Source organism: Bos indicus, chromosome 2 (genome assembly GCF_029378745.1).
Source record: "Bos indicus isolate NIAB-ARS_2022 breed Sahiwal x Tharparkar chromosome 2, NIAB-ARS_B.indTharparkar_mat_pri_1.0, whole genome shotgun sequence".
In the NCBI taxonomy this organism is placed as follows: Eukaryota; Metazoa; Chordata; class Mammalia; order Artiodactyla; family Bovidae; genus Bos; species Bos indicus.
Window position 1 is genome coordinate 77884258 of NC_091761.1, and position 25309 is coordinate 77909566.

Sequence of the window (25309 nt, forward strand, 5' to 3'; positions counted from 1 at the left end):
ATGCAGATGACACCACCCTTATGGCAGAAAGTGAAGAGGAACTAAAAAGCCTCTTGATGAAAATGAAAGTGTAGAGTGAAAAAGTTAGCTTAAAGCTCAACATTCAGAAAACTGAGATCATGGCATCCAGTCCCATCACTTCATGGGAAATAGATGGGGAAACAGTGGAAACAGTGTCAGACTTTATTTCTCTGGGCTCCAAAATTACTGCAGATGGTGACTGCAGCCATGAAATTAAAAGACACTTACTCCTTGGAAGGAAAGTTATGACCAACCTAGATAGCATATTCAAAAGCAGATACATTACTTTGCCAACAAAGGTTCGTCTAGTCAAGGCTACGGTTTTTCCTGTGGTCATGTATGGATGTGAGAGTTGGACTGTGAAGAAAGCTGAGCACCAAAGAATTGATGCTTTTGAACTGTGGTGTTGGAGAAGACTCTTGAGAGTCCCTTGCACAGAAAGGAGATCCAACCAGTCCATTCTGAAGGAGATCAGCCCTGGGATTTCTTTGGAAGGAATGATGCTAAAGCTGAAACTTTGTCCACCTCATGCGAAGAGTTGACTCATTGGAAAAGACTGATGCTGGGAGGGATTGAGGGCAGGAGGAGAAGGGGACGACAGGATGAGATGGCTGGATGGCATCACTGACTCAATGGACGTGAGTCTGAGTGAACTCTGGGAGTTGGTGATGGACAGGGAGGCCTGGCGTGCTGCACTTCATGGGGTTACAAAGAGTCGGACATGACTGAGCGACTGAACTGAACTGAACTGACTGAAACTATGGTGGACGTAATGAAGATAATGGCAACCTCCTTCAAAAGGTCCCATGTAGGCACCGCTGCACTCAGTGCCCCCAACCCTGCAGTAGGCTACCACTGATACACACCTCAGCTGGAGACTCCTGGACACTCACAGGCAAGTCTGGGTCAGTCTCTTGTGGGGTCACTCTCCTTTCTCCTGAGTCCTGGTTTTGTTTGTGCCCTCCAAGAGTCTGTTTCCCCTGTCCTGTGTAAGTTCTGGCAGCTCTATGGTGGGGTATCTCCTCACAGTCACTCCTGTGCTGTTCAGCCTCCATGCCAGCACCACACAGTCACTGCTTCATTGTTTTAAAAACTTACAAAATACAGACACCACTCCAGTGTTATACAGCTGTGGCTTCTGAGTCCAGATGCAGAAGACTAACATGTGTGTCCTTGCTCAGTCATGTCCAACTCTTTGCAGATACATCCTGTGAAATGTTGGCTTGGATGAATCACAAGCCAGAATCAAGATTGCTTGGAAAAAATATCAACCACCTCAGATATGCAAATGATAACACTCTAACAACAAAAAGTGAAGTGGAACTAAACAGCCTCTTGATGTAGGTGAATCAAGGAGAGTGGAAAACTGCCTTAAATTCAACATAAAAAAAAAAAAAAAAAAAACAAAAACAAAAAAACACTAAGTTCATGACATCCAGTCCAATCTCTTCATGGCAAATTGAAAGGGAAAAAGTGGAAGCAGTGACAGATTTTATTTTCTTGGGCTCCAAAATCACTGAAGACAGTGACTGAAGCCATGAAATTAAGACTTTTGCTCCTTGTAAGGAAAGTTATGACAAACCTAGACAGCATATTAAGAAGCAGAGACATCACTGCTGACAAATGTCCATACAGTCAAAGCTATTGCTTTTCCAGTGGTCATATTCTGATGTGAGAGTTGGACCATAAAGAAGGCTGACTGCCAAAGAATTGATGCTTTTGAATTTGGTACTGGAGAAGAATCTTGGGAGTCTTCTCTCAAGACTCTCAAGAAGATTGCAAGGAGATGATATCAGTCAATCCTAAAGGAAATCAACCCTTAATATTCATTGGAAGGACTGAATGCTGCATCTGAAGCTTCAATACTTTGACCACCTAATGAGAAGGATTAACTTACTGGAAAAATATCCACATGCTGGGAAAGACTGAGGCCAGAAATAGAAGTGGGTGACCGACAATGAGATGGTTAGATAATATTACTGACTCAATGGACATGAATTTGAGCAAACTCTGGGATATAGTGGAAGACAGAGGAGCCTGACATGCTTCAGTCCATGTGATAGCAAAGAGTCCGACATGTCACAAGGACTGAATAACAGCAACAACAATATACTGAGGCTCAAATTTATGCTTTTCAACTCTTAGAAGACTCTTGAGAGCACTGTGGCTTGCAAGGAGATCAAATCAGTCAATCCTAAAGGAAATAAGTCCTGATATTCATTGGAAGGACTGATGCTGAAACTGAAACACCAATATTTTGGCCACCTGATTGAAAAACTGACTCATTAGGAAAGACCCTAATACTGGGAAAGATTGAAGGTGGGAGGAGAAGGGGACAACAGAGGATGAGTTTATTGGATGGCATCACTGACTCTATGGACATGAGTTTGAGCAAGCTCCAGGAGTTGGTGATAGATAGGGCAGCCTGGCATGTTACAGTCCATGGGGTAACAGAGTCGGACATGACTGAGTGACTGACCTGAACTGAAGGTCCTCCAGAAGTCCCATCTTCTACCATCTCAGATATGTTTGGTTCTAACAAGTTTTTTAAATGTTTTTAATGTCCTTGGGCTATGCCTTTCTTTTAAAGGTTGTGCTCTGCCCGCTTCCCTCTTGCTTAGTTCACAGGTTTCTCTCTGAGAACTTAAGATCCCCTTATCCACGTTTCTATGCTGTGCATGCATGGGTACACAGAAGATTTCCACAATGGGAGAACAAGGAGCTTAGCCTACGAGGCAGTAATTTGGTGGGTTGGCCTTTTTGAATTCACTTGGAATCCAGAAAGAACTGGCTGGCTAGAATAAGAGATAGGAGAAGCCCAGTCGAGATAAACTGGTGCACAAGAGTTGACTGATATATTCAGATATAGATTTTCATACAACATGATATGTTCATATGTGTGTAGATATACATACCTATCTTTTCTGAAATATTTTATTGAAATAGGCTTAAAACAATTTTTTTTTAAACCTAAAACAATTTTGTAAATTTTGTGTTTGGAAATAGGAAAAATATGTAGACATACATGGGCTTCCCAGGTAGCTCAGCTAAAGAACCTGCCAGCCAATGCAAGAGATGCAAGAAATACATGTTTGATCCTTAGGTCTGGGAGATCCCCTGGAGGAGGAAATGGCAACCCACTCTAGTATGCTTTCCTGGGAAATCCCATAAACAGAGGAATCTGGTGAACAACAGTTCATGGTGTTGCAAAGAGTCAGGAAGAACTTAGTGACAGTGTACTGACACACATGTAGACATACACACACATGTAAAAACCCATACACACATACACAGTCCCACCTATCAAGATATAAAGTGTACCAAGGAAAGAAGATAGACACACAAATACCAGTGCATGTGTGCTCTTCTAGAACTACACGGTGTCCTCAAGGTGCATTAGGTGGTCAATTCTTCCTGCACGGAAATTCAAGAAAAGAACCTAGTGTTTCTACACAGAAGAAGCTTGACAAGTATTCAGCTTTGACTTTAAGTCAAAGCTCTGCTTGTAGGTATGAGAAACTGAACTGAACCCAAAACCTGAACCTGAAAGTTTCAGGTGGGCACATTATATAATTTCTAACTCCTTTTCTTTCTATGGTAGAAAATCTTCTTACAGGAAATGGAAGTTGGAGAAAGATGAATAAAAATAGGAAAACCATTAAGAAGTAAAGATAGGTAGGCAAGACATGACAGAGGTCTGTAGTGAAGCAGTGTCTGAGCTTGGGGGTAGGATTTGAGAGGAAGACAGAATTCAAGAGATATTTTATTGGCAAAAGATGGGGACCAATTTGTGATGGTTATCCGGGTCATGAAGATCTTTTTTACATAGTTCTTCTCCACATTCTTGTCACCTCTTCTAACTAAGATCATGGCATCCTGCCCCATCACTTCATGGCAAATGGTGGAAACAATGGAAACAGTGAGAGACTTTATTTTCTTTGGCTTCAAAATCACTGCAGATGCTGACTGCGGTCATGAAATTCAAAGATACATGCTCCTTGTAAGAAAAGTTATGATTAACCTAGACAGCATATTAAAAAGCAGAGGCATTACTTTGCCAAAAAAAGGTCCATCTAGTGAAAGCTATGGTTTTTCCAGTAGTTATGTATGGATGTGAGAGTTGGACTATAAAGAAAGCTGAGCACTGAAGAATTGATGCTTTTGAACTGTGGTCTGGACAAGACTCTTGAGAGTCCCTTAGACTGCAAGGAGATCCAACCAGTCCATCCTAAAGGAGATTAGTCCTGGGTGTTCTTTGGAAGGCCTGATGTTGAAGCTGAAACTCCAATATTTTGGCCACCTGATGCAAAGTTCTGACTCCTTGGGAAAGACCTTGATGTTGGGAAAGATTGAAGGCAGGAGAAAAGGGGATGACAGAGGATGAAATGGTTAGATGGCATCACTGACTTGATGGACATGAGTTTGAGTAAGTTCCATGAAATAGTGATGTAAAGAGAAACCTGGCATGCTGCAGTCCATGTGATTGCAAAGAATTAGACGTGACTGAGTGACTGAACTGAACTGAACTGAATGGGTGATGAGAGGAACAGAGATGAAGAACTCAGGGAATCTTGCCAGGTGCTTCACTTAAGCAGTTGCATAAGTAGAGATGCTATTTAACAAAGCTGATACAGAGGAGAAGAAGGTAGCTTGAAGGTAAGATGGTAGCTTGAAGGTAAGGGATGAGGGTTAACAACTTTCAGCTTCTGAGTGGTGTTTGAGGTTCTCTGTGTTTGTGGGATATGTGAGTGTATATGTGTACGTAAGAGTACTGCCCACATGCAGATGGCTGATTAGCAGTCACAGAAAGGTTTCCAGGTTTCAGAGACATGTGTGAGTTTGTTGAAGCTTGGGGTAGCATAGATGAAGGTAACAAGAGTGCAAAAGTGGGAAAAAATGCTAAAAATGGAATGTGGGAAACTAGTACTTAAGGCAGAGGAAGAGGGGCTGATGATGTCTCTGAAAAAGATCAGAGGGAAATTTTCTCAGAGAAGACCAAAGGGAAAGTAGTAGCAGAAAAACAAGAATGTTTAAGATAGCAAAATATCAATAACCTCAGATATGCAGATGACACCACCCTTATGGCAGAAAGTGAAGAGGAACTCAAAAGCCTCTTGCTGAAAGTGAAAGAGGAGAGTGAAAAAGTTGGCTTAAAGCTCAACATTCAGAAAACGAAAATCATGGCATCTGGTCCCATCACTTCATGGGAAATAGATGGGGAAACAGTGGAAACAGTGTCAGACTTTATTTTTCTGGGCTCCAAAATCACTGCAGATGGTGACTGCAGCCATGAAATTAAAGACACTTACTCCTTGGAAGAAAAATTATGACCAACCTAGATAGCATTTTGAAAAGCAGAGACATTACTTTGCCAACAAAGGTCCGTCTAGTCAAGGCTATGGTTTTTCAAGTGGTCATGTACGGATGTGAGAGTTGGACTGTGAAAAAAGCTGAGCGCCAAAAAATTGATGCTTTTGAACTGTGGTGTTGGAGAAGACTCTTGAGAGTCTCTTGGACTGCAAGGAGATCCAACCAGGGCTGGATGTCTAAAGGAGATCAGCCCTGGGTGTTCTTTGGAAGGAATGATGCTAAAGCTGAAACTCCAATACTTTGGCCACCTCATGTGAAGAGTTGACTCATTAGAAAAGACTCTGTGCACGATACTGGATGCTTGGGGCTGGTGCACTGGGACGACCCAGAGGGATGGTATGGGGAACACATGTATACCTGTGGCGGATTAATTTTGATATTTGGCAAAACCAATACAATATTGTAAAGTTTAAGAATAAAATAAAATTTTTAAAAAAGAGGAAAATAAAAGACTCTGATGCTGGGAGGGATTGGGGGCAGGAGGAGAAGGGGACGACAGAGGATGAGATGGCTGGATGGCATCACCGACTCGATGGATGGGAGTCTGAGTGAACTCCGGAAGTTAGTGATGGACAGGGAGGCCTGGCGTGCTGCAATTCATGAGGTCGCAAAGAGTCGGACATGACTGAGCGACTGAACTGAACTGAACTGAATCAGAATTCCCATCAATGCTATACGGGAATCCAGAAAGAATTTACAAGATGTTTTTAATTTTAACAGTTCATGATCACTGATGACCCTGGTAACAGTCAGAGGTTGTGATAAAAGACTGACCCCAGTAAGTAAATGTGTTGAGTGTGTTTGGGGGGACGGGTAGGGAGGTAGGAGGAGAAGGCAAGGGCTTAGTGGAAATAGCAAGCACTGACTAATAAAATATATGAAGAGAACAGAGCTGGTGGAGCAGCATATAAGGTCAAAGTTTATTTAATTTTAAAATTTTTGAGTGTATCAGAAGGCTGAGGAGTCTCAGGCAGAGAAGGAAATATTCAGTTATAGAAAATCAGTTAATAATTAACAGAGCAATATTCCAGCACCATTTACTACAGCCAAAACACAAAAGCAACATAAATGGCCATCAACCAATAAATGGATAAAAAAGATATGGTAAATATTTATAATGGAATATTAATCAGCCTAGAAAAGATTGAAATAATGCCATATGCAGCAACATGGATAGACCTAGGGATTATCATATTATTGACAGCTTTCAGTGAACCATGTAAGATTCATGATCTCTGAAGAAGATTTAGCTTTGAGACCAGGGACCAGACTTGATCATTCAAGAGATTTTGTGTAGCAGAGTTTTATTAAAGTGAAAAAGGGGCAGAGAAACCTTCTGACATAGACATCAGAAGGGGGATGGAGAGTTCCTCCTTTGATAGTCTAAGCAAGATAGTTACATACTTTTTAAATTGGTTATTACAATAGATCAAAAGAATGTCTCATGGTTGTAAAGATCTTACTAAACCCACTCCCATAATATAAATTTTAAGAAAACATGATTGGTCAGAAGGTTCTCAAAAAGGAGAAACATGTCCCCAAGCAGGATATACTGTTGTTATATAATTCTTACTAAGGAATTTAGAAAAAAAGACATTTGTCATTTCCTTCTCCTTGAGAATTCCAGACTCCTATCTCCTCCTTGAAAGCCCAAACCCCTTTCTCCTCCTCATCCTCCTCCTCAGGGACCCTGGGCTTCTTATGAACCTGCCTCAGAATTGACTCTCTCATTCCCCCTTTTCTTTTAGGAGAATTATGTTGCCAAGGGAAAGGGGCATCATTTTCTTTCCATAACTGCTTTCTGCTGTGATGGGGCACTGCCCCTAAATTGTTGAGGCAACATATTCTCCTAACCCTCATATTGATGGTCTCCAATCCAGGGGTCCCAAATAATAGTTGGAGGAGGCTGTGACACTCTTAGGAGCCTGGACAATCATTTGTAACTTAAAAGCTTTTAGACTGTTAGAAACAAATTCAGTTACACAGTTACAGATGAAGGAAAAAACAGTATAACAGAACAATTTGATTTATTATGATTAATATAGTTGTCCACCTTGGGGAACTAATTAACATTTCCCAAAGTGAGGTGACTGAGATTTCAGGAGAATCCATAGCTTGAATCATCTTGTCCATTTGTTTAGAAAAGTGAGTAACATTAGTGTTCATATCTGGTATATATGTATAACATTGGGTATGAATAATGGCACAAGCACCTCCTTGTGCAGCCAATCTGTTTTGTGAAACCAACTTTCTAATTTGCATTTGTTCAGAATTAAGGGCTGAAACAGCTTTTTGAGAATCTTATAAAGTCTGTTGAGTAAAGTTAGTCAGAACATCAACTCGTAGCATAACATCTGTAGTTCCCAGAGAGGGAATGAACATTGCAGCCAGATAATCATACCAGTGAAATATAGATCTTGCCCAGCAAGTTATAAGGCGTGACAGGTTAGTTGGCTTCTCTGAAAACTCTGGAAATATGAAGCCATGAGTAAAAGCGAGACCTAGAGTTCATCTCCCTATCCACCGAGGAGAATACCACCCCATAGGTAAGAGCCACATATCCAATAGGTGCCATTTGGAGCAAGCCAATGTGACTCAGGGATCTAGCCCCAATCAGTGCCTGGCCAGGCAAAAGGAGAACATGAACTGGAAAACACAACAATGATTACATTGCATATTTCTTGAGGCAAAAAAAAAAAAAAAAATTCCAATTATTTCCAGTCATTATATTTAAGTTGTTAGCTAACTTCTGGGGCTGGATCTATTTGTTCATTCCATATGAGAGAATTAGATACTCAGATCAGATCAGTCACTCAGACGTGTCCAACTCTCTGCGACCCCATGATCGCAGCATGCCAGGCCTCCCTGTCCATCACCAACTCCCGGAGTTCACTCAGACTCACGTCCATCGGGTCAGTGATGCCATCCAGCCATCTCATCCTCTGTCGTCCCCTTTTCCTCCTGCCCCCAATCCCTCCCAGCATCAGAGTCTTTTCCAATGAGTCAACTCTTCGCATGAGGTGGCCAAAGTACTGGAGTTTCAGCTTTAGCATCATTCCTTCCAAAGAAATCCCAGAGCTGATCTCCTTCAGAATGGACTGGTTGGATCTCCTTGCGGTCCAAGGGACTTTCAAGAGTCTTCTCCAACACCACACTTCAAAAGCATCAGTTCTTCGGTGCTCAGCCTTCTTCACAGTCCAACTCTCACAGCCATACATGACCACAGGAAAAACCATAGCCTTGACTAGACGAACCTTTGTTGGAAAAGTAATGTCTCTGCTTTTGAATATGCTATCTAGGTTGGTCATAACTTTCCATCCAAGGAGTAAGCATCTTTTAATTTCATGGCTGCAGTCACCATCTGTAGTGATTTTGGAGCCCAGAAAAATAAAATCTGACACTGTTTCCACTGTTTCCCCATCTATTTCCCATGAAGTGATGGGACCGGATGCCATGATCTTCGTTTTCTGAATGTTGAGCTTTATGCTAACTTTTTCACTCTCCTCTTTCACTTTCATCACGAGGCTTTTGAGTTCCTCTTCACTTTCTGCCATAAGGGTGGTGTCATCTGCATATCTGAGGTTATTGATATTTCTCCATGCAATCTTGAAACCAGCTTGTGTTTCTTCCAGTCCAGCGTTTCTCATGATGTACTCTGCATATAAGTTAAATAAACAGGGTGACAATATACAGCCTTGACTCACTCCTTTTCCTATTTGGAACCAGTCTGTTGTTCCATGTCCAGATCTAACTGTTGCTTCCTGACCTGCATACAAATTTCTCAAGAGGCAGATCAGGTGGTCTGGTATTCCCATCTCTTGAAGAATTTTCCACAGTTTATTGTGATCTACACAGTCAAAGGCTTTGGCATAGTCAATAAAGCAAAAATAGTTGCTTTTCTGGAACTCTCTTGCTTTTCCCATGATCTAGCGGATGTTGGCAATTTGATCTCTGATTCCTCTGTCTTTTCTAAAACCAGCTTGAACATCAGGAAGTTCACGGTTCACATATTGCTGAAGCCTGGCTTGGAGAATTTGGGGCATTACTTTACTAGCGTGTGAGGTGAGTGCAATTGTGATACTAGGTGTCCCTTTTTAGGAGTTAACCATATGACCTCATCCCATATTTGATAAACATCAGCTAGAAAACCACCAGATGTAGACCCATTTACCTTTTTATGTGCCACAAAATAGTCATTAAACCAAGATAATGTATAATCAAAGTTGAAAGTCACATTATGTCCATAGTTAAGGTATAAAGTCTTATATCAGTCCATCTTAGGATTGTTAGATGTCATCGGATCAAGAAGTGTCACATACAATTTTTGTTGGTGAAGGTATTCGCAGAGTTGAAGTCCTTTCCTTGAAGTAGAGAAACCCACCATGTGAAGCCTTCAATTTAGGAGGAGGTTGAAAAGCTGAAAACTGAGTCACAGACTTAATTATAAGGCTTCAGGATCTATGACAATATCTGTGAGCAAAAACAGTCTAACATAGAGACAGTCCCTTCTTCTTATGAGCAGTTCGAGCCCTCATTAAAGCTCTGGGTAAAACTTTAAACCAATTGTCTTGTGTTTCCTGAATTAGCTTATACAGATGCCTCTTAATAATGTTATTAGCCTTTTCAACTTTCCTGAGGATTGGGGTCTCCAGGAACAGTATAAGTGATATTCTATTTGTTGAGCTTTTGACACCCCTTGATTTACAGCAACTTTAAAGGTGGGGCCATTGCCACTCTGAACTTTAGAGTTTAAGATCCCACTTAGATCATGAGAAGTCAGTACAGTAAGATTTTGCCCATTCATTAACCTTGGGCTTTAGTGAGTACTGCTTATGATGTGAAAATAGGTGAGGGTCATTGAGCTTGATAACAACAGAAACAGTATTTTGCGTTCAACCCACAGTGTTTCCATCAGCCCACACTCTAGGATTTACATTTTGTTCAATTAATGGGAGAGAAAGAGCAGGCTCCATATTCATGAAAAAAAAAAAAAAAAACGGCTGGACCTTGCTCAGTATATCACTATCCAGAAGGGGTGAGGAAGAGTCTGGCAAGATTAGAAACTTGAGAAAATAGCACAGAGTCCTAGTTGCAGCTTAAAGGACAACTGAAGTAATCACATTTGGCTCATCCAGACAGTCCCATTATGGTAGTGAATCAGGAGGAAAGTAGACCAGGGGCTTCAGTGAGCATAAAGTTGTCCCAGTGTCCAAAAGAAATTGACTGGCCTGCTACAGTTATTAACACCCGGGGTTCCTCAGGTGTAATAAGGATGGAAGTTTGTGTGGGGACCCTGGGCACCTTCAGTCCCTATTGTCTTGAGAGTCCGAGCCCTGGGGCCTACACCTCAGAGGGCAGTCTTTTCTCCAATGTGGTCCTTGCAGACTGGACATGGGAGTTGGGGGCAGCTTAGATGCCTGAGGGCAATCCCATTTGAGATGACCCTCCCTTCCACAGTAATAACAAGTCCACCCCTTTTTAGCTGGGTCCTTCTAGGCATTTTTCTCAGACAGTTTCAGAGTAGATCTAACAGCCATTGTTGGAGCTTCAGTCTATTGCCTGGTTCTTTTTTGCTCTTATTTTCCTCTTCATATTCTCTACCATAATATACCATATGAGCTAGCTGTAACAGTTTTTTTTTTTTTTAATTGATTTGATCCAAACACGTGTTTTCATAACTTACAGCAGATATCTGGCGCTGACTGTGTAAGAAACTATTTTTTAAGATCATTCCTCCGCTGCACTTTTGGGATCAACATCAGTAAACTTGCAGAGAGCCTCCCGTAGTCTATCTAGGAATTTACCAGGAGTTTTATTCTCTCCCTGTTCTATGTCAGCCAAATTACCATAGTCTAAAGTCTCAGCATGAGCTCTCTTCAGTCCTTAAAGAATACATCCAGCAAAGCGGCTCTGTTATGGGAACTGCTTGGCTTCCAGTAGGGAGGAGGGCTATTTCATGTTCCCTCTTTCCCTTTGTCTCACATTCAAGCCATTCATCTCCAAAAACAGTAGCTGCCCCCAAAACTCAAGTTCTCAAGTCAGTAGTCAGTGTCTACCCTAAGACATGCATTACATCTCTCCAAGTAAGGTTATAGAGTAAAGTTAGTCCTATAAAGGCTTCTATGTACTTTTCAGATCCTCTAAATAGTCTGAACCACAATTGAGACTGTCAGAATTTCTACTGAGGCTGAGGCAACCCCTCCTGGAAGGGTGCCCTAATTCTCAGCCTTTTCCGTTGGGAACCCTGGATATAGGGACAGAGTAAGAGGAAAGTTGGGAGTTGAAGGTTTCTCACCCAAATCTGGACCCAAGACATAAGTCTGTCATGTCTCATGGAGAGGTAAAGAGCAACATTTTTGTCACTTCTACCCATTTCCCTTGTTTTCTACAGAACCAATCTAATTATAAAACGGTATTATAATTGAGGCCCTTCAACAGGCCAGCGTCCCCCATCTTCCAAAGGATACCATGGCCATTCAGTATCACAGAAGATTAGGCATGTCTTTTTAAACTCTGAGGATCAAATGTTCCAGTTTTTAAGATTCATTTTAAAGGAGTGGTTCTGGAACTGCTAGCTCCCATCTGTAAGAGGGAAAAAAAGCAGCATCTACAACTGTGGCTTCTTTCCACTGAAGGCAGCCCTCCCTGCTCTAGATGGGGGTGTAGACAGACTTTCCACTGAAGCTTTCCTTCCCTAGTCAGATTTAGTCTGTCCCTTACCAACACAGGTGTCTTACTTGTCCCTTCCAGTTCTACCACTGAGGTAGAGTGGAGAAGCACAAAGGGTAGATCTGATGGCATCCCAGGTTGATTTCCAGTTCCTTACCACCAAGATCTTTGTTTGATTTCCCCTTTTCCTCTGATACCACTCAGGGTGGAGCAGAGTAGTCTTTTGGAATGTTTCCCAAGCTAGGACTACTAGGGGAAGCATCCATTTTTATGTGTCGGGACACATTCCTGAGTACAGTCCTGACCACAATAGACATGGTGAGTCATAAAGGGACAAACAACAACCAAGATGTCCCTTGAGTATGACCATGCCAGTATATGTGATAGCAAAAGGGTCAGCCAATGAGGAAAAGTGATTTTTGTCCTCAAGCTACTAGGGCCAGTCCTTCCAGTTCAGTTTCACAGCTTCCACAAAAGAAATATCTAAGGGGTTGGGATAGAAGCCATCAGAGGGCCTTCTCTGGTCTGCTAAGAGCTAGCACTGCCAAAGGAAAAAGCCCACTGTAATTCCAATCTAATCACACCCTGCAGTTCCCGATTTGTGTCCTTGAAAGCCTCGTGGTTACCAACAATGCCTCCATCCATATAGTTTAGAGGCACAGCTATGACAAGGACTCAGTTTTAGGGCTCTGGTTTCTGAGGCAATCAGTCAAGAGAGTGACCTCTAGCCTGAGAGACGTTCCTGGAGCTAGAGCTCCGCTTCCCTCCCAAACGTGCTCACATAACTTTCAGCTCCTAGAAAGGCTAGGCACTTCCATACTTGGGGTCTAACAAAAGTACATAGTCATGACATGAATCACAAATCCATTGAAAGTCTTTGACCTGAGAGATTAGTTTAATAGTTCTAATTCCCCACACAATTACAAAATGGTCAAAGAGATCAGGAAAAGGTGACGCAGAAAGGAAAGTTCGGTCCACACATTGCCACTCCCCTCGCAGGATGTTAGGTGTCTCTCAGCATTGACAGGTTGGTATAAACCCTTACAAGGCTCCCCTTTTTGGGGCTGCCTTCAGTCATTACATGGCACTGCAAAACTGCAGAGCAGGACTCATCACATGCTTTGTGCAGGGGGAGCCATTTATTCACACAAGCACACCATGGAGTTAGTAAAGTAAAGCAGAAAACATGTACCTTGAGAAAGCAGAGAGGCTACAGCTCTGAGTGTTCTTACCGTGTCCTGAAGATCCCGGGCCATCCCCCAAGATGATAGCTTACAGTGAATGATATCAGGTTTGTTATCTCTGAAGAAGAACATTTAGCTTCAGGACCAGGGACCAGGCTTGATCACTCAAGACCTTTTGTGTAGCAGAATTTGATATAGACATCAGAGTGGGGACAGAGAGTGCCCCCTCACTAGTCTAAGCAAGGTAGTTATATAATTTTTTAATGAGTTATTACAATATATCAAAAGAATGTCTCATGGTTGTAAAGATCTTACTAGACCCACTCCCATAATATACATTTTAAGATATCATGGTTTGTCAGAAGCTTCTCAAGAAGGAGAAACATGTCCTCAAGCAGGATACACTGCTGTTATATAATCCTTACTAAGACTGAGGAATGTAGGGGGTGGGGGGAATTGTCCTTTCCTCCTCCTTGAGAATTCCAGACCCCATCTCCTCCTTGAGAGCCCCAGACACCTTTCACCTCCTCCTCCTCGGAGACCCTGGACTTCTTATCAGCCTCCCTAAGAATTGACTGTCTCACTATGTGAAGTTAAGTCAGAGAAAAACAAACATCTTGTGATATCACTTATATGTAGTCAGAGAAAGACAAATATCATATGATATCACTTATATGATATCATTTACATGTATCATATGGCACAAATGAACTTATTTCAAAAAAAAAAATAGCCTCATATAGAAAACAAACTTATGGTTACCACAAGAGGGGAGAGGGTGGGATAAATTAGGATTTTGGGATTAGCATCCACTTACAACTATATATGTAGTATTTCAGTTGCATAGTTCTTTCTGACTCTTTGTGACCCCATAGACTGCAGCATGCCAGGCTTCCCTGTCCTCCATCATCTCCCTGAGATCACTCAAACTCACATCCATTGAGTCGGTGATACCACATAACCATCTCATCCTCTGTTGTCCCCTTCTTCTACTGCCTTCAGTCTTTCCCAGCATCAGGGTCTTTTCTAATGATTTGGCTCTTTGCATAAGGTGGCCAAAGTATTGGAGCTTCAACTTTATCATCAGTCTTTCCAATGAATATTTAGGATTGATATCCTTTAGGACTGACTGGTTGAATTTTCTTGCATTCCCAGGGACTCTCAAGAGTCTTTCCCAACACCACAGTTCAAAAGCATCAATTCTTCAGTGCTCAGTTTTGTTTATGGTCCAACTCTCACATCTATACATAACTACTGGAAAAACCATAGCTTTGACTAGATGGACCTTCATTGGCAAAGTAATGTCTCTGCTTTTCAATATGCTGTCTAGGTTTGTCATAACTTTTCTTCTAAGGAGCAAGTGTATTTTAATTTCACGGCTGCAGTCACCATCTGCAGAGATCTTGGAGCCTATGGAAATAAAGTCTGGCACTGTTTCCACTGTTTCCCCATCTATTTCCCATGAAGTGATGGGACTGGATGCCATGATCTTCAGTTTTTGAATGTTGAGTTTTAAGCCAACTTTTTCACTCTTCTCTTTCAACTTCATCAAGAGGCTCTTTAGTTCCTATTCATTTTCTGCCATAAGGTGGTGTCATCCGCATATCTGAGGTTATTGATACTTCTCCAAACAATATAGATAAACAACAAGGACTTACTATATAGCATGGGGAACTATGCTTAATATCTTATAATAATCTAAAAAGGAACAGAATATGAAAAATAATGTATATATATATATATATGCATATAACTGAATCACTATGCTGTATACTTGAAACATTGTAAATTTCAACTTAAAAAAAGAAAAATAAAAAGCAACATGCTTCCAAAATAGGTTTGAAGAGGTGTTGCTAGCATATTGTTTGTCAGTTGTTTTTTTGTCTTGACTCTGTGAGTCAGCTATGTGCACATGGGCCCATCTTCTTCATTGCTTTATGACTCTTCCCCATTTGTAATAAAAAAAGTTTAAATCACATGATCAATGAGACTTAGTCTGGATCTTTGTGTGTGTGTGTGTGTGTGTGTGTGTGTGTATTTTATTTGAAGGATAATTGCTTTACAGAATTTTATTGTTTTCTGGCAAGTATCAACATGAATCAGCCATAGTAGTCTGGATATTAATAAAGATAGTTCTCTCAAAGCAGGCAAAATCACCACAGGTTTAGAGAACACTGTGCAAACTTTTGCCCTAATTGCTATTTATCCCAAGACCATTTCAGATGTTTCAAGCTGTTTTGATGGTGACATGAGATTCTGCTGGGATCTTAATCAACAGTCTGAATTAAGAAGCACTGTTACCTTCTGGATCTTCGTATTTATCATCTAGTGAACTCTTTCACCATTCCCCAGGAGACACATCCTGGAAATCATTTCTGTTGAACTTAAATAGAGAAGACATTGCTTCAACAAACATCCATCCTGTTTAGAAAGACATTTATACTCTAAAGCAAATAAGCATGGCCAGGACATCCTTAGTTTTTTTTTTTTTTTCCCAAGCTATATGACACTATGACTACATTACAAAAAACGCAGCAAAATGCTCTCTGTAAGCTTAAATACAGAACACAATGGACTGTGGGTAACTTCAGGTAATTAATGAGGAGGAAGCTAATTAGCACTGAGGGTTACAGCAGGTTTGTGATTTCTTCCAACTGCCCTTGGCACCTGCTAACCACTATGTAGAGGCCCTTTCCTCCTCTGACTATCATCTGAGAATCTGCAATCTCAGATTTCCCCATTAAGAGACAGAGACTGGACAAGAACCCACCATGTTAGATCACCTTTATCAAGACAATTGTCCTAGCCTGTCTATGGAGTCACACAGAGTTGGACACGACTGAAGCGGCTTAGCAGCAGCAGCAGCTGCAGAAAATCTAATGACGTTCCTATTGCAGCTGCTTAGCAGAGTCGATTCTACAATAAGCCAGAGAAAGCAACAGTAGAACTAAATGTTCACATTTTTTAATTCCCACAGTTATTTTGTTGACTATCCCAGTTTGTTTTCAAGGGAGGTCTCACAGTAAATGACATTGTGGCACCTAAGTCCATCCTTAAACTCTGCCTCTCAATATAGTCACTTGAGTATAACTATCAGTGTGACAAGAGGCATGTTCCTTTAACTACTTTTTTTCTTTCAGAAAAGAGTATATTTGTTTAAAATGAGTAAGTAGCTAAATTTAGATTTCAAAATGCTGAGAGTCAGTAGCATGGAAATAAATGTTTTGAGTAAAATCTTATAATAACTATAATAGAAGTCTTCATAGTCTAGTGCCATGAACACTTGTTGGGTTTTTAAAAAACACATCTTAATTTAGCTTAAAGTAGAAAAAGGAGTCATGTAGAAAATCAGAAAAGGAGAAGAGACATAGGAGTCAAGGATGGGAATTGAATTGTGACTCTTTCTGTTTCCTTTTTCTGATCCTTTCCTCAAGAGTCTTCACTCTTTATCATTCACTTAATCCATGAAGATGGAATCCTGGCTTTCAGCTCACCCAGTCTCACATCTTACCAGGTTTCTCTCACCATTTGTTTGAAAACCAAAAAATATCTAGTAACACTAGTCTAGTAAAAACACTGCCTGCAATCATTCCCCTACTGATTCCTTGAAAGAATCCTCCTGCTCAGCATTTGAGGCAACTGTTTTTGTTTAGTCACTCAATCATGTCCAACTCTTTACAACACTATGGACTGTAGCCTGCCGGGCTCCTCTGTCTATGAAACTTTTTAGGCAAGAATACTGGAGTGGGTTGCCATTTCCTTTTCCAGGGGATGTTCCCAACCCAGAGATCAAACCCATGTCTCCTACATTGGCAGGTGGATTCTTTATTACTGAGCCACCTGGGAAGCCACTTGATGTAATAACGCCTGGTTATTCAGGAAAGCCCTGAATCCTAGTCTTCATAGTACCAACCAGACAGAGTGTCCCAAATGGGAAAAGGATGTAAGGGGGAAAAAACAGCCACAAATATCAAATGCATATAATTAGGGCAGAAAAGAGGGAAAGCGTGATTTTACTTGGTTACCTGGGACATACATGATGTATTAGATGGTGTTTTTGTTGATCCTTGAAAGACAAATATGTGATGACAAAGACAGAACAGGCTGAGGAAGAGGGAGCCCTCCAAATGAGTATACTACCCAAAGCAATCTATCGATTCAATGCAATCCCTATCAAGCTACCAAGAATATTTTTCAGAGAACTAGAACAAATAATTTCACAATTTGTATGGAAATACAAAAAACCTCGAATAGCCAAGGCAATCTTGAGAAAGAAGAATGGACCTGGAGGAATCAACCTACCTGACTTTAGAATATACAAAGCTACAGTCATCAAGACAGTATGGTACTGGCACAGAGACAGAAATATAGATCAATGGAACAAAATAGAAAGCCCAAAGATAAATCCACACACCTACGGACACGTTATCTTTGACAAAGGAGGCAAGAATATACAATGGAGAAAAGACAATTTCCCTAACAAGTGGTGGTGGGAAAACTGGCCAACCACTTGTAAAAGAATGAAACTGGAACACTTTCTAATACCACATACAAAAATAAACTCAAAATGCAAAAGATCTAAATGTAAGATCAGAAACTATAAAACTCCTAGAGGAAAACATAGGCAAAACACTCTCTGACATAAACCACAGCAGGATCCTCTAGGACCACCTCCCAGAGTAATGGAAATAAAAGCAAAACTAAAAAAAAAGGGACCTAATTAAACTTAAAAGCTTCTGCACAACGAAGGAAATTATAAGTAAGGTGAAAAGACAGCCGTCAGAATGGGAGAAAATAATAGCAAATGAAGCAACTGACAAAGAATTAATCTCAAAAATACACAAGCAACTCCTGCAGCTCAATTCCAGAAAAATAAAGACCCAATCAAAAAGTGGGCCAAATAACTAAATAGACATTTCTCCAAAGCAGACATACAGATGGCTAACAAACATAAGAAAAGATGCTCAACATCACTCATTATCAGAGAAATGCAAATCAAAACCACAATGAGGTACCATCTCATGCTGATCAGAATGGCTGCTATCAAAAAATCTACAAACAATAAATGCTGGAGAGGGTGTGGAGAAAAGTGAACATTCTTACACTGTTGGTGGGGATGCAAGCTAATAGAGCCATTATGGAGAACAGTGTGGAGATTCCTTAAAAAACTGGAAATAGAACTGCCAAAATTGCACACATCTCACATGCTAGTAAAGTAATGCTCAAAATTCTGCAAGCCAGGCTTCAGCAATACGTGAACTGTGAACTTCCAGATGTTCAAGCTGGTTTTAGAAAAGGCAGAGGAACCAGAGATCAAATTGCCAACATCCGCTGGATCATCAAAAAAGTAAAAGAGTTCCAGAAAAACATCTATTTCTGCTTTATTGACTATGCCAAAGCCTTTGACTGTGTGGATCACAATAAACTGTGGAAAATTCTTCAAGAGATGGGAATACCAGACCACCTGACCTGCCTCTTGAGAAACCTATATGCAGGTCAGGAAACAACAGTTAGAAGTGGACATGGAACAATGGACTGGTTCCAAATAGAAAAAGGAATACATCAAGGCTGTATATTGTCACCCTGCCTATTTAACTTCTATGAAGAGTATATCATGAGAAACGCTGGGATGGAAGAAGCAAAAGCTGGAATCAAGACTGTCGGGAGAAATATCAATAACCTCAGATATGCAGATGACACCACCCTTATGGCAGAAAGTGAAGAGGAACTAAAAAGCCTCTTGATGAAAGTGAAAGAGGAGAGTGAAAATGTTTGCTTAAAGCTCAACATTCAGAAAACAAAGATCATGGCATCTGGTCCCATCACTTCATGGGAAATAAATGTGGAAACAGTGGAGATAGTGCCAGACTTTATTTTTCTGGGCTCCAAAATCAGTGCAGATGGTGACTGCAACCATGAAATTAAAAGACGCTTACTCTTTGGAAGAAAAACTATGACCAAACTAGATAGCATATTGAAAAGCAGAGACATTACTTTGCCAAGAAAGATCCATCTAGTCAAGGCTATGGTTTTTCCAGTAGTCAAGTATGGATGTGAGAGTTGGACTGTGAAGAAAGCTGAGTGGGGAAGAATTGATGCTTTTGAACTGTGGTATTGGAGAAGACTCTTGAGAGTCCCTTGGACTGCAAGGAGATCCAACCAGTCCAATCTGAAGGAGATCGGTCCTGGGATTTCTTTGGAAGGAATGATGCTAAAGCTGATACTCCAGTACTCTGGCCACCTCAGGCAAAGAGTTGACTCATTGGAAAAGACTCTGATGCTGGGAGGTATTGGGGGCAGGAGGAGAAGGGACGACAGAGGATGAGATGGCTGGATGACATCAGTGACTCTATGGACATGAATCTGAGTAAACTCCGGGAGTTGGTGATGGACAGGGAGGCCTGGCGTGCTGCGATTCATGGGGTCGCAAAGAGTTGGACACGACTGAGCAACTGAACTGAACTGAACGACCCAGGAATCCCACTACTGGACATACACACTGAGGAAACCAGAACTGAAAGAGACACGTATACTCCAATATTCATCGCAACACTGTTTACAATAGCCAGGACATGGAAGCAACCTAGATATCCATTGGCAGATGAATGGATAAGAAAGATGTGGTACATATACAAAATGGAATATTCAGATCAGATCAGATCAGTCGCTCAGTCGTGTCTGACTCTTTGCGACCCCATGAATCGCAGCACACCAGGCCTCCCTGTCCATCATCAATCCCCGGAGTTCATCCAGACTCACGTCCATCGAGTCAGTGATGCCATCCATCCATCTCATCCTATGTTGTCCCCTTCTCCTCTTGTCCCCAAAGCCTCCCAGCATCAGAGTCTTTTCCAATGAGTCAACTCTTCGCATGAGGTGGCCAAAGTACTGGAGTTTCAGCTTTAGCATCATTCCTTCCAAAGAAATCCCAGGGCTGATCTCCTTCAGAATGGACTGGTTGGATCACCTTGCAGTCCAAGGGACTCTCAAGAGTCTTCTCCAACACCACAGTTCAAAAGCATCAATTCTTCAGTGCTCAGCCTTCTTCACAGTCCAACTCTCACATCCATACATGACCAAAGGGAAAACCATAGCCTTGACTAGACGGACCTTTCTTGGCAAAGTAATGTCTCTGCGTCACATAAGTTAAATAAACAGGGTGACAATATACAGCCTTGACTCACTCCTTTTCCTATTTGGAACCAGTCTGTTGTTCCATGTCCAGTTCTAACTGTTGCTTCCTGACCTGCATACAAATTTCTCCAGAGGCAGGTCAGGTGGTCTGGTATTCCCATCTCTTGAAGAATTTTCCACAGTTTATTGTGATCCACACAGTCAAAGGCTTTGGCATAGTCAATAAAGCAGAAATAGATGTTTTTCTGGAACTCTCTTGCTTTTTCCATGATCCAGCGGATGTTGGCAATTTGATCTGTGATTCCTCTTCCTTTTCTAAGACCACCTTGAACATTAGGAAGTTCACGGTTCACATATTGCTGAAGCCTGACTTGGAGAATTTTGAGCATTACTTTACTAGCGTGTGAGATGAGTGCAATTGTGCGGTAGTTTGAGCATTCTTTGGCATTGCCTTTCTTTGGGATTGGGTTGAAAACTGATCTTTTCCAGTCCTGTGGCCACTGCTGAGTTTTCCAAATTTGCTGGCATATTGAGTGCAGCACTTTCACAGCATCATCTTTCAGGATTTGGAATAGCTCAACTGGAATTCTGTCACCTCCACTAGCTTTGTTCGTAGTGATGCTTTCTAAGGCCCACTTGACTTCACATTCCAGGATGTCTGGCTCTAGGTGAGTGATCACACCATCGTGATTATCTGGGTGGTGAAGATCTTTTTTGTACAGTTCTTCTGTGTATTCTTGCCACCTCTGCTTAATATCTTCTGCTTCTATTAGGTCCATACCATTTCTGTCCTTTATCGAGCCCATATTTGCAGGAAATGTTCCTTTGGTATCTCTGATTTTCTTGAAGAGATCTCTAGTCTTTCCCATTCTGTTGTTTCCTCTATTTCTTTGCATTGATCACTGAAGAAGGCTTTCTTATCTCTTCTTGCTATTGTTTGGAACTCTGCATTCACATGCTTATATCTTTCCTTTTCTCCTTTGCTTTTCGCTTCTTTTCTTTTCACAGCTATTTATAAAGCCTCCCCAGACAGCCATTTTGCTTTTTTGCATTTCTTTTCCATGGGGATGGTCTTGATCCCTGTCTCCTGTACAATGTCATGAACCTCATTCCATAGTTCATCAGGCACTCTATCTATCAGATCTAGGCTCTTAAATCTATTTCTCACTCCACTGTATAATCGTAAGGGATTTGATTTAGGTCATACCTGAATGGTCTAGTGGTTTTCCCTACTTTCTTCAATTTAAGTCTGAATTTGGCAATAAAGAGTTCATGATCTGAGCCACAGTCAGCTACTGGTCTTGTTTTTGCTGACTGTATAGAGCTTCTCCATCTTTGGCTGCAAAGAATATATTCAATCTGATTTTGGTGTTGACCATCTGGTGATGTCCATGTATAGAGTCTTCTCTTGTATTGTTGGAAGAGAGTGTTTGTTATGACCAGTGCATTTTCTTGGCATAACTCTATTAGTCTTTGCCCTGCTTCATTCTGTATTCCAAGGCCAAATTTGCCTGTTACTCCAGGTGTTTCTTGACTTCCTCCTTTTGCATTCCAGTCCCCTATAATGAAAAGGGCATCTTTTTTGGGTGTTAGTTCTAAAAGATCTTGTAGGTCTTCATAGAATCATTCAACTTCAGCTTCTTCAGCGTTACTGGTTGGGGCATAGACTTGGATTACTGTGATACTGAATGGTTTGCCTTGGAAATGAACAGAGATCATTCTGTCGTTTTTGAGATTGCATCCAAGTACTTCATTTTGGACTCTTCTGTTGACCATGATGGCTACTCCATTTCTTCTGAGGGATTCCTGCCCGCAGTAGTAGATATAATGGTCATCTGAGTTAAATTCACCCATTCCAGTCCATTTCATTTCACTGATTCCTAGAATGTTGACATTCACTCTTGCCATCTCTTGTTTGACCACTTTCAATTTGCCTTGATTCATGGACCTGACATTCCAGGTTCCTATGCAATATTACTCTTTACATCATCGGACCTTGCTTCTATCATCAGTCACATTGACAGCTGGGTATTCTTTTTGCTTTGGCTCCATCCCTGAATTCTTTCTGGAGTTATTTCTCCACTGATCTCCAATAGCATATTGGGTACCTACTGACCTGGGGAGTTTTTCTTTCAGTATCCTATCATTTTGCCTTTTCATACTGTTCATTGGGTTCTCAAGGCAAGAATACTGAAGTGGTTAGCCATTCCCTTCTCCAGTGGACCACATTCTGTCAGATCTCTCCACCATGACCCGCCCATCTTGGGTTGCCCCATGGGCATGGCTTAGTTTCACTGAGTTAGACAAGGCTGTAGTCCTAGTGTGATTAGATTGACTAGTTTTCTGTGAGTATTGTTTTAGTGTGTCTGCCCTCTGATGCCCTCTTGCAACACCTACCATCTTACTTGGTTTTCTCTTACCTTGGGCATGGGATATCTCTTCACGGCTGCCCCAGCAAAGTGCAGCCATTGCTCCTTACCTTGGACGAGGGGTATCTCCTCACCGCTGCCCTTCCTGATCTTCAATGCGGGATAGCTCCTCTAGGCCCTCCTGTGCCCACACAGCCATGGCTCCTTGGACGTGGGGTTGGTCCTCCTGGCCGCCACCCCTGGCCTCGGGCTTAGGGGCGTGGGGTATCTCCTCCCAGCCACCGCCCCTGACCTCGGATGTGGGGTAACTCCTCTCCTCACTGCCCCTGACCTCAGAAGCTGGGTATCTCCTCTCGGCCACCCCTCCTGACCTCCGACGCGGGGTAGCTCCTCTCAGCCGTTCCTGCACCATCGCAGTCTGGCACTCTCAGCCGCTGCCCCTGACCTCAGACGTGGGGTAACTCCTCTTGGCCGCTACCCTTCGGGCATGGGGTCCTCCCGGCTTCTGCCCCTGACCTTGGACGTGGGGTAGCTCTTCTCGGCCGCGCTTAGCGTGCCGGTTGCAGCTGCCTGCACTTACTCAGCCCTTAAAAAGAATGCATTTGAATCAATTCTAATGAAGTGAATGAAACTGGAGCCTAGTATACAGAGTGAAGTAAGTCAAAAGAAAAACACTAATACAGTACAATAACACATATATATGGAATTTAGAAAGATGACGATGACCCTATATGCAAGACAGCAAAAGAGACACAGATATAAAGAACAGTCTTTTGGACTCTGTGGGAGAAGGCAAGGGTGGGATGATTTGAGAGTGTAGTGTTGAAAAGTGTATATTATCATATGTGAAGAGGATTGCCAGTCCAGGTTTGATGCACGAGACAGAGTGCTCAGGGCTGGTGCACTGAGATGACCCTGGGGGATCTGGATGGGGAACACACGTATGCCCGTGGCTGATTCATGTCAATGTATGGCAAAAACCACCACAATATTGTAAAGTAATTAGCCTCCAATTAAAATTAATTAATTAATTAAAAAATGCTGCAGGCATGCACCTTCTTGGGGAATGTACTAGTTTGGCAGAAGTTTTGATAGGTGAGGTATGGGATCATCGTAGCCCAGACTGGAGAACAAAATCAGCAGGTTTCCCTGGGGCCTTTGCATGCTTTTGTGCTTAAGAATTTAGAATTAATCCCATGTGCAATAGGAAGCCCTTGAAGGATTTTAGGAAGATCTGCCTTTTAAAAGGGATTCCCAGGTGACTTGGAGGTAAAGAATTCACCTGCCATTGAAGGAGATGAAGGTTTGGTCCCTGGGTTGGGAAGATCCTCTGGTGAATGAAATGGCTACCCATTCCAGTATTCATAGCTCAAAAATCCCATGGGCAGAGAAGCCTGGAGGGCTACAGTCCATGGAGTCACAAAGAATTGAACATGACTGAATGACTTAGATGCATGCAATTTTAAAATTTTATACTCCAACAACTTTACGGACAATGAATTGGAGCCACACTTAAGGAAGAAGCAGCAGAGACACAGAAACATAATAGAAGTCTTTTGAAATTCAATTTCATCATCAATCCTTATTTTTTAAATTAATTTTTATTGGAGTATAGTTACTTTACAATGCTGTATCAGTTTCTACTGTATAGCAAAGTGAATACATATATTCCCTCTTTTTGGATATCTTCCTCCTCTAGGTCACCACAGAATACTATGTAGAATTTCATGAGCTATACAGTAGGATCTCAATAGTTATCTATTTCATACATAGTATCAATAGCCTACATGTCAATCTCAATCATCCAGTTTACCCCACCACTCCCTTTCTCCCTTTGGTGTCCATGTTTGTCTTCTACATCTCTGTCTCTATTTCTACTTTTGCAAATAAGATCATCTATACCATTTTCCCAGATTCCACATATATGTATGCATTAATATATGATGCCTTTTTTTTTTTTTTTTTCCTTTCTGACTTACTTCACTCTGTATGACAGACTCTTGGTCCATCCACATCTTTACCAATGATCCAACTTTATTCCTTTTTATGGCTTAGTTATACTTTTTAAACAAAATTGTAATGGGATTAATGCAAAACATGTATTTCATTCTACAAGTTCTTTCTTTCTTTTTTTTTTTTTCTACAAGTTCTTTCAGTTGGACCATTGTGAATCATTCATACACACTTGAGTAGCTTAAGTGGTTTAGACTTATTTTTTTTTCTGTTGTAATTACTTTCTTATTAGGTGCTTCAATGATTATGACTCTATCGATGCCTTAAAAATTAAAACATCAGCAGCAGGCATTGTGAAGAATACAGTGCATTCATTCTGTGATGTACATTCCATGTAAGTGTGTTTGACTACACCCTCACTCAGAATTAAACTGGGATGTTTAAAGAAAGTACCATTTGTTTCACCATCTCTGTTCCATGGGGGCATTAGACAGCATAACAAGAGGGTAAAAAAAGTAAAGGCAAAATAAATAAAATTGCTGACCAATATACATTTATAATTCAGACTACAGAAGATTTATTCTTCTCTTTAGATGGAAAATAATTAGT